Below are 8,627 nucleotides of genomic sequence, written 5' to 3'. Positions count from 1 at the left end.
TGCATGAGTGATTTCTCCCTAACCAAAGATGATCTTTCCAATCCGTAAAAAGGGTTGTTTTCTAAATTGAATCTAGTTTGTTCACACCAAATTTCAGCGATTTCTATGGTGTTTTCATACCAGTTTTGGGTCAAAAACCATAACCCTGTCACCCTATGTCATTTTAACGGCTCAGACTTTGATCCATTTTGTTTGAATTTTATTTCCCTAATGAAAGATCATTTTTTAATTCTGTAAAACGGGTTCTCTTTGTTTATGTGTCTAGTTCATCTCTGTAAATTTTCAGAAATTTTTATGGTCAATTACTATTTTATTTTGATTAAATACCAGAACCTTGTATCCAGATTTTATAAATGTTCTAATTTTGGCCCCCCATATCATGATTGTTGTAGGACTTCTTCAACAAATCGTTATTTGATTAGCAATATTCTTCAGCAAATTGTTGTTATGATTTTTTTGGGTCTCTAATGAGTCCCTACTATGATTTTTAGTATTTTTGGGTCTCCAACGAGCCTCACAATGATTTATAGTGTTGTTCGGTCTTTTAACTATGATTTATAATGCTTTGAGGTCTCCAACGAGCCCCACAGCGATTTGTAGTGTTTTTCGGTCTTTTAATTATGATTTATAGTGTTTCCGGGTCTCTAACGAGACCCACAGCGATTTATAGTATTGTTGGACTTCGCTATAGCGATTTGTAGTGTTTTTCGCTAAACACTACAGCGATTTGTGATACAAATCGCTATCCGAATCAGGACCAACTTGTCAGGGTCATATCTCCCTAACCAGAAATCGAATTTCAAATCCGTAAAAAGTGGTGTCTTTGTTATGAAGTCTAGTTTATTCCTGTAAATTTTCAGTGATTTATATGGTCATTTGTTACCCCATTTGGATCTAAAACCAGACCCCTATCAGTCTGCCTTATTTAAGTGACATAGGTTTTTATTTCATTTTGTAAGAGTCATATCTCCCCAACGGAAGATCATTTTCCAAATCCGCAAAAAGGGTTTTTTTTCTTTATGTGTCTAGTTTATATCTGGAAAGTTTTATAACTTTTTATGCTTATTTGATATTTCAAACCTGTTAAAAACCGAGACATGTTATTATTCTATTTTAAGTGAGTGGATGGAAGTTAATTATAACTTGTTTGAGACATGTCTCGATTTTTAACAGGTTTGAAATATCAAATGAGCATAAAATGTTATAAAACTTTCCAGATATAAACTATACACATAGAGGAAAAAAACCCTTTTTACGGATTTGGAAAATGATCTTCCGTTGGGGAGATATGACTCCTACAAAATGAAATAAAAACCTATGTCACTCAAATAAGGCAGACTGATAGGGGTCTGGTTTTAGATTCAAATGGGGTAACAAATGACCATATAAATCACTGAAAATTTACAAGAATAAACAAGACTTCATAACAAAGACATAACTTTTTACGGATTTGAAATCCGATCTTTGGTTAGGGAGATATGACCCTGACAAGTTGGTCCTGATTCGAATAGCGATTTATATCACAAATCGCTGTAGTGTTTAGCGAAAAACACTACAAATCGCTATAGCGAGGTCCAACAACACTATAAATCGTTGTGGGTCTCGTTAGAGACCCGCAAACACTATAAATCATAATTAAAAGACCGAAAACACTACAAATCGCTGTGGGGCTCGTTGGAGACCCCAAAGCACTATAAATCATAGTTAAAAGACCGAACAACACTATAAATCATTGTGAGGCTCATTGGAGACCCAAAAATACTACAAATCATAGTAGGGACTCATTAGAGACCCCAAAAAATCATAACAATAATTTGCTGAAGAATATTGTCAATCAAATAACGATTTGTTGAAGAAGTGCTACAATAGTCATGATATGGGGGCCAAAATTAGAACATTTATAAAATCTGGATACAAGGTTCTGGTATTTAATCAAAATAAAATAGTAATTGACCATGAAAATTTCTGAAAATTTACAAGAATTAACTAGACACATAAAAAAAGAGAACCCGTTTTACAGAATTAAAAAATGATCTTTTATTAGGGAAATAAAATTCAAACAAAATGGATCAAAATCTGAGCCGTTAAAATAACATAGGGTGATAGGGTTATGGTTTTTGACCCAAAACTAGTATGAAAACACCATAGAAATCATTGAAATTTGGTATGAACAAACTAGATTCAATTTAGAAAACAACCCTTTTTACGGATCGGAAAGATCATCTCTGGTTAGAGAGAAATCACTCCCGCAAGTTGGTCCTGATTCTGCTAAAATCCTGACAGTGTAAAATAACAGGTTTTGAATCTCGATTTTTAAAGTGGGTCAAACAAACTCAGAATGATCTGATTTTTGGTGGAGAGCATGAAGACATATGAATAAAGTTCCAGTAAAAAATTTAGATTAAAATGAGCTCTGGTTACATACAAATCGATAAATCTAAAATGCACCAGAATTCAAAGTATAATCTAGAAAGCAACTGAACATGATAAAAGCAAACTGCACATGCGTGGATGTTCAAACATGAGATCTAATGCCTTAAAATATGAATGGGTAAAAACTTTGAATCAGACTCCACAACTCTTCAAGTTGAATGATGCTACCCACGCTGGGAGGAGCCCCCAAACCCCCCTCCTGTAAGGGCAAAAACTTTAAATCAGGCTTCACAACTCATCAAGTTGAACGATGATACAGTTAGTGTGCAGGTCAGTCGGTGTTTGATGGAGAAATGTTGGATCGTTTGTTGGATGTGCACAGAAGTAGAGAGAGAAGGGAGAGAGAGTGAGATGATTGATGTTCATGGCCTTCTCCAGGGGGAACTCTTTGCCTCCCTTGATTTCTTCTCTAGAGAGAGAGAGTGTTTTACGGAGAAGGAAGAAGAAGAAGATGATGATGAAAAGTTTAAACAGACATTTTTGATGGCTCAGGTTTGTTTCGTCGGATGACCATCGGGAGGAGCTTCCAAACCCTTCTCCTGTAAGGGCAAAAACTCTGAATTAGGCTCCACAACAAATCAAGTTGAACGATGCTATCCACATTGGGAGGAGCCCCCAAACCCTCCTCCTATAAGGGTAAAAACTGTGAATCAGACTCCACAACTCATCAAGTTGAATGATGCTACCCACGCTGGGAGGAGCCCTAAGACCCCCCTTTTCTGTAAGGGTAAAAACTTTGAATCAGACTCCACAACTCTTCAAGTTGAATGATGCTACCCACGTTGGGAGGAGCCCCCAGACCCCTCTCCTATAAGGGTAAAAACTCTGAATCAGGATCTACAACTCATTTAGTTGAATGATGCTACCCACGCTGGGATGAACCCCCAAACCCTCCTCCTGTAAGGGTAAAAACTCTGAATCAGGCTCCACAACAGTCAATGTGCAGGTCAGCCGGTGCTTGATGGAGCAATGTAAGATCTTCTGTTGGATGTGCATAGAAGCAGAAATAGAAGGAAGAGAGAGTGTGAGAGGGTTGATGTTCATGGCCTCCTCCAGGGAAGATTTCTTTCTCAGATAATCCTGCAGTGCAGAGACTGAGTCTTAAATAATCATCTTCGGGGCACTTAAGTCTTTACAACCACTCCTTTTCAAGAATCGTCATTTTTTTTTGCACCAATGGAGGAGAGAGTACTTAAGTCTTTGCAATCGCATCAAACTCCAACGCTAATTAATGCTGACAAACATGGGGATACGAGACACACATGCTTACATACGTGGTGCTCTTTGGGACCCCCGAGCATGAGATGTAGCTAACTGCCCTGTTCAGGGGGGGGGGGGGGGACATATAATCTGCTTTGATCAAACTTAGTTTTTATGTTTTTTACATTGCAAAAGTGCTGATCTTAATCGGAATTGGGTTCAGACCAGGTTTGGTATGAAATTTCATAAACTGTACTCAGGTCAAGTGAATCGTTTTGAATCGGCAAAAAATAATTAAAAAATATTACGTGTCAATCAGAATATGACACTTGTTAAAGCCATTAAAATAATATAAAAAATCATTTAAGCTATTTTTTAACATTTATTAAAAAAATAGCCGATTCAGGTCGGATATGCGATTCAGGCCGATACTCACTGATACTGACAACAATGGTTGTGAGTGTATGAGGCTGTGTGTGTGTGTGCACGTTGATGTGACTGTGTGTGTGCATGACTGTATATGCGTGTAATTGTGTTTGTGTGTATGTGCGCGTGTGCACACCCGCCTGTCTGTAATGTGTGTGACTGCATGTGTGTGTGTGTGTGAGAGAGAGGTGGGAATGGGCTAGTTCAGCCCGGCCCACCCAATACGTCCACGGCCCATTGGTCTGGCTGTGTGGGCTGGACTTTTGGCAACGGTCAGGCTCAAAATGGGCTTGACAGGGCCTTGCACGGTCGGTTCAGCTCATTAGCAGGTTGGGCCGGGCCGAGCTGGCCCGTTGCTCACATAACCCAGATACTGATCTGGTCCTGCCTAATCCGCTTCTGATCCGACCTAAACATGGACCCATAACTAGCATCTCAAAGTCGGATCCAAGTCCAGAGACCATTCAGGTCGACCAGTAGACATCCCTACAACTAGGTATAAATGATCTTTGCTCGAGCTCATGGAGGTAGGACTACAATGGAAGTAAATGGTTCAGGTTCAGATTGGATATCAGACCGCGTTCAAAATTTAGGATATGGTACAGTTACCAGTATCTGATTACCATTGGGACTCGAATTTGGTTGAAGTATTTCAGCATCCTAATTCAAATCTGAACCTGAGTCCCACTTAAAATCCCAGAAAATCAGACTTGATTATGTGGTGGTAGGGCTGCATGCACGCTGGCTGAGCTCGAGCTGAGACTATGCTGGTGGAGCTCTGCTCACTTTAAAAAGCAGCACACTCTAAGCTTGCGAGAAGGTTGAACAGCCTTATTGAATCTCCTCAAAAAAAAAATCGTACGGCTATTATGGTGACCATCAAGGTCTGATCAGATTTCCAATGTTTCATTGCAAACAACAATAACTCAAAAGTAAAGCACTTCAAAGCATCGGGATTTACAAAGACTTAAGAAGGATACAATCATCCAACCAACATGAAAGTCTTGCATTTATCAGAATAAGCAGAAAGAAAGCGTAGCACTAAACTAAACCAGAAGAGAAATTTATATCATCATAGGACTTATTTCCCTTTATCAACTGCATGCCTTCACTGCTCATGCTGCACAGAAAAGAAAAACTTCACAGAATAAGACGAAGAAGAAGAAAGCACCAAGTCTTATTATATATATACCATAAACAAAGTGTAAAAGAATGCATCGGTAATAAACAAAATGTAAAAGAATTTATTTGTATACTGTTCTTTTTTATAGTCATCTTGATAATGTTTGACCTATTTGTAACCAGTAGTTCATTGTCATTCCATTCAAAGTATTTATGTTCTGATCCTGGGGTGGCACTCCAATCTATTCTGAACGATGACCACCCAAATATTTCCATCTGTTTATAGCTGGTATAAAATGGGGATCTTGATTTTTAGTATAATTTGAAATATAATCGCAATGTTCTTTAAAAAAAAAAAGCAATATATTCACAATGCTTGTACTTCATATAACTTGTTAAGATCCACTTAGTATAGAAACTTCCAAGGACGGGCCAGTCACATCTGAGCCTAGCTTGTTTTCAGATCCTATTATACATAGTTCCAGAAGGATATCCAAGAAAATAAAGAATTTAATAATCCCTCTTCCGGACAAAAGCATATTATCAAAAACAAATTAAACAGGAAATCAGTTTTTTTATCTGAAGCAAAACTAGAGAAAGAAAATCTAACCGTTCATGGTCATCACCTAGGAAATCAATCTATGCATCCCATTTTGGAGGATCATACATTGCCTAGCAGGGTGTGGATGCCTGTGCTGCTATGAGTGACATCACAATTTCCTCTCCCATAACATTATCCTATTTCAACACCAGCAGGCAATCAAAGTTTTTAGCAAAGATATGATGGTATATTTGACCATTAGCCAGTTTTGTGAAAAAAACATACAAGCATAAATTCTGTTTTAAGAGTAATAAATAAGTTAATTTTGTTGTCTAGGAAACTAAGCAACGTCATCTTATGCATGTGTGAATTTGGCCAAATCCATACACATGCATCCTCTTGTCCACATGGACCCAGATCCAGATCCAACGAATTATGGGACGTTTCCTGATTTGACATCTCACTAGTTCCATGCAATTTTGGAAGTTTTGGTGATCCTTCCTAAACTATGGCGATTAATAATAATTAATTGTGAGACAAGATGCTCATGATTTAAACTTTATTGATCAAAGAACAAGATATGTTACACAAAAATCCTAGGGTTGTGTACATCTAGTATGCAGTATCGTTTCTTATCGACTAATAATAATTAATTTTGAGACAAGATGCTCATGATTTAAACTTTATTGATCAAAGAACAAGATATGTTACACAAAAAATCCTAGGGTTGTGTACATCTAGTATACAGTAAAGCTTCTTTAAGTTCTAGCATGAGAACATGTTGAATCAGATGGTGATCGAGGACACCTTAGGAGATTCATACATAAGCTGGTGGGATAATAGAGGTTGCGGCATCATGAAAGGAGCCATACTTTTTGGTTCATGATCCTGCAACACAATAACCAAATTAGAAGATGGTAATATTGATAAAGACATGAAAAGTACAAATTACTTAAAGGGCCTGAACTAAAATTGGGGGCTCTGACCCTTATTTTGTGCCTGGCCCAAAGGGGTTGGGAGCTCATACCATGGTTTGGCAAAAAGTCAGGCTGGGCATAGGCATGGCGCCATTGCCAAAATACACACATATATAGTGATGCAAACATGCTGAATGGATTTTTTGGCTTTTCCAATGCATTTTTTTGCAAATTCTGACCCATAGATGTGTTTGGAATGGTCGGTTTAACCTGAATCATGTGTTTTCGATGAAAAAAATGATATTTAGAGTCTCAAAAACTTACAAAAATGTTTTACTGTTGTTTTTTCATACCTTAAAAAACCCACCCTTGTCCAAATCGAACGTTCTAAGAGTTGATCCCTATAAAATCAAGTACGTAGATCACATCTGTATGGTCAGAATTTAAAATAAAATGAAAAAACACTCAAAAACTCCATATATGTGTAGCCAGTCTTATATGCATCCGAATTGAAAACCATCAACTTCCAAAGTTTGATCAAGATCAAATTAATGACCAGCTAAAATGGTCTTCTTAGAAGATAATTAACAACTGGGCTCTCAATCTATCAGTCCTGCCAGGATTGAAGAATCTCATGGTCATAACCAGATTTAGATATGGATCATGGTCAGGCCTAGTTAGATACATGGCCATACTCAACTGGCATATACATGCATGTATGAAAGCACTTGAAATTCATCCATTCCATTGTATCCAATCCTTCACATGCCCTAGGAGCAATCTACACTAACAGAAAAAAAGGTAAGACAATATTGCTCTGATCAATAATTGTGAGATAATGAAGGACTTACAGCTTGAAGATTTGGATTTGGTTCATATGATGTTGGTTCATGAACAAATGGCAAGTGCATCAATGGACATGGAAATGGCTCCGCATCATTTCCAGCAGGGAAACCACATGCTGCTTCTTCCTGTAACAACAATCTGACTATATTACTATTAGGTGCTGTAGGCTCATATTGTACCAAGACTTTATGATGAAAGAATTAAATTAGTTTTTAAATCAATTCAGTCCGAAGCATCTTGTTTAGTAAATAAGCAACGATAAAGTCTACATGCAGATTAAGTATAAAACACCTACAACTATATTTTTTTTCTATTTTTAGTGATTATCATGGTGCTGAGTAAAAACTGGTTAGTGCCCACCAATTGTGCGTGTGTATGTGTACATATTTGTGTGTGTACGTGTGTGTGTATATATATATATATAATATATATATATATATATATATATATATATATATATATATAGAGAGAGAGAGAGAGAGAGAAAGGTTACAGTTGGTTCTGTGGACTCCTTGGGGAACATATCAAGCAGGAAATCCATGTCTGATGAATGGCCTAATGCTATCAATATATCCTCTTTCTGGAGATTTCTTCTGTTGCTTTCCTTAGTGTGCAGCCATGATCTAAGGGTCAAGTCCAGCACCAGCAGTTCACAAGCTCTTGAGAAGAGATATGGTGTCTCTGCGCTCACCATCTTTTCATATGCACGCACAAGCATCAAAAAAAAAGGGCAATGTATCAGATGTATGCGCACCATCAAGGCGCAGCAGGCGAAATCTAATGACTAAAACAGAACCAACCTTAACTTCTGGATCTGATTTCATGATCTTCTTAATGCGAGTAAGTGGAAGGGTATGCTGTTTGACATCTGACAAAAAAATGAAGTTGGTGCACAAGGTTATGCCTTCGTAATTAACAGATTCATAGTCTGGCAAGCAAAGTAGACAAGGCTCACAAGGACTAGCTCTGCTCATCTGGTAAGGGTGACTTGTGAACATCATGTTGATGGAACATCACGAGTTCGAAACTCGGGAACATTCCCTCCTGCAAGGTTGAAGCTTGGTATACACCATAATAGGCAAGGGGGATCTTGAGGGCTTTACCAACTAGAGGCCTGCCATTGTATGGTCGGTGATGAGAGG

At 37.8% G+C, this 8,627-nt stretch overlaps 1 long non-coding RNA gene across 1 annotated transcript; it reads right to left on the bottom strand.

The window, feature by feature from the left end:
- Positions 1-4,932: 4,932 nt before the first annotated feature.
- On the bottom strand, positions 4,933-8,179 carry LOC149834230 (uncharacterized). The gene is made up of 2 exons (XR_016432516.1): positions 7,979-8,179; positions 4,933-5,179 (listed from the first exon to the last, which is right to left on the bottom strand). It is a non-coding gene; the product is annotated as an uncharacterized LOC149834230 (long non-coding RNA).
- Positions 8,180-8,627: the final 448 nt, after the last annotated feature.

The sequence above is a fragment of the Nuphar pumila genome, chromosome 6, assembly GCF_984573655.1.
Source record: "Nuphar pumila chromosome 6, dmNupPumi1.hap1.1, whole genome shotgun sequence".
In the NCBI taxonomy this organism is placed as follows: Eukaryota; Viridiplantae; Streptophyta; class Magnoliopsida; order Nymphaeales; family Nymphaeaceae; genus Nuphar; species Nuphar pumila.
This window is presented reverse-complemented; position numbering and strand designations above follow the sequence as displayed.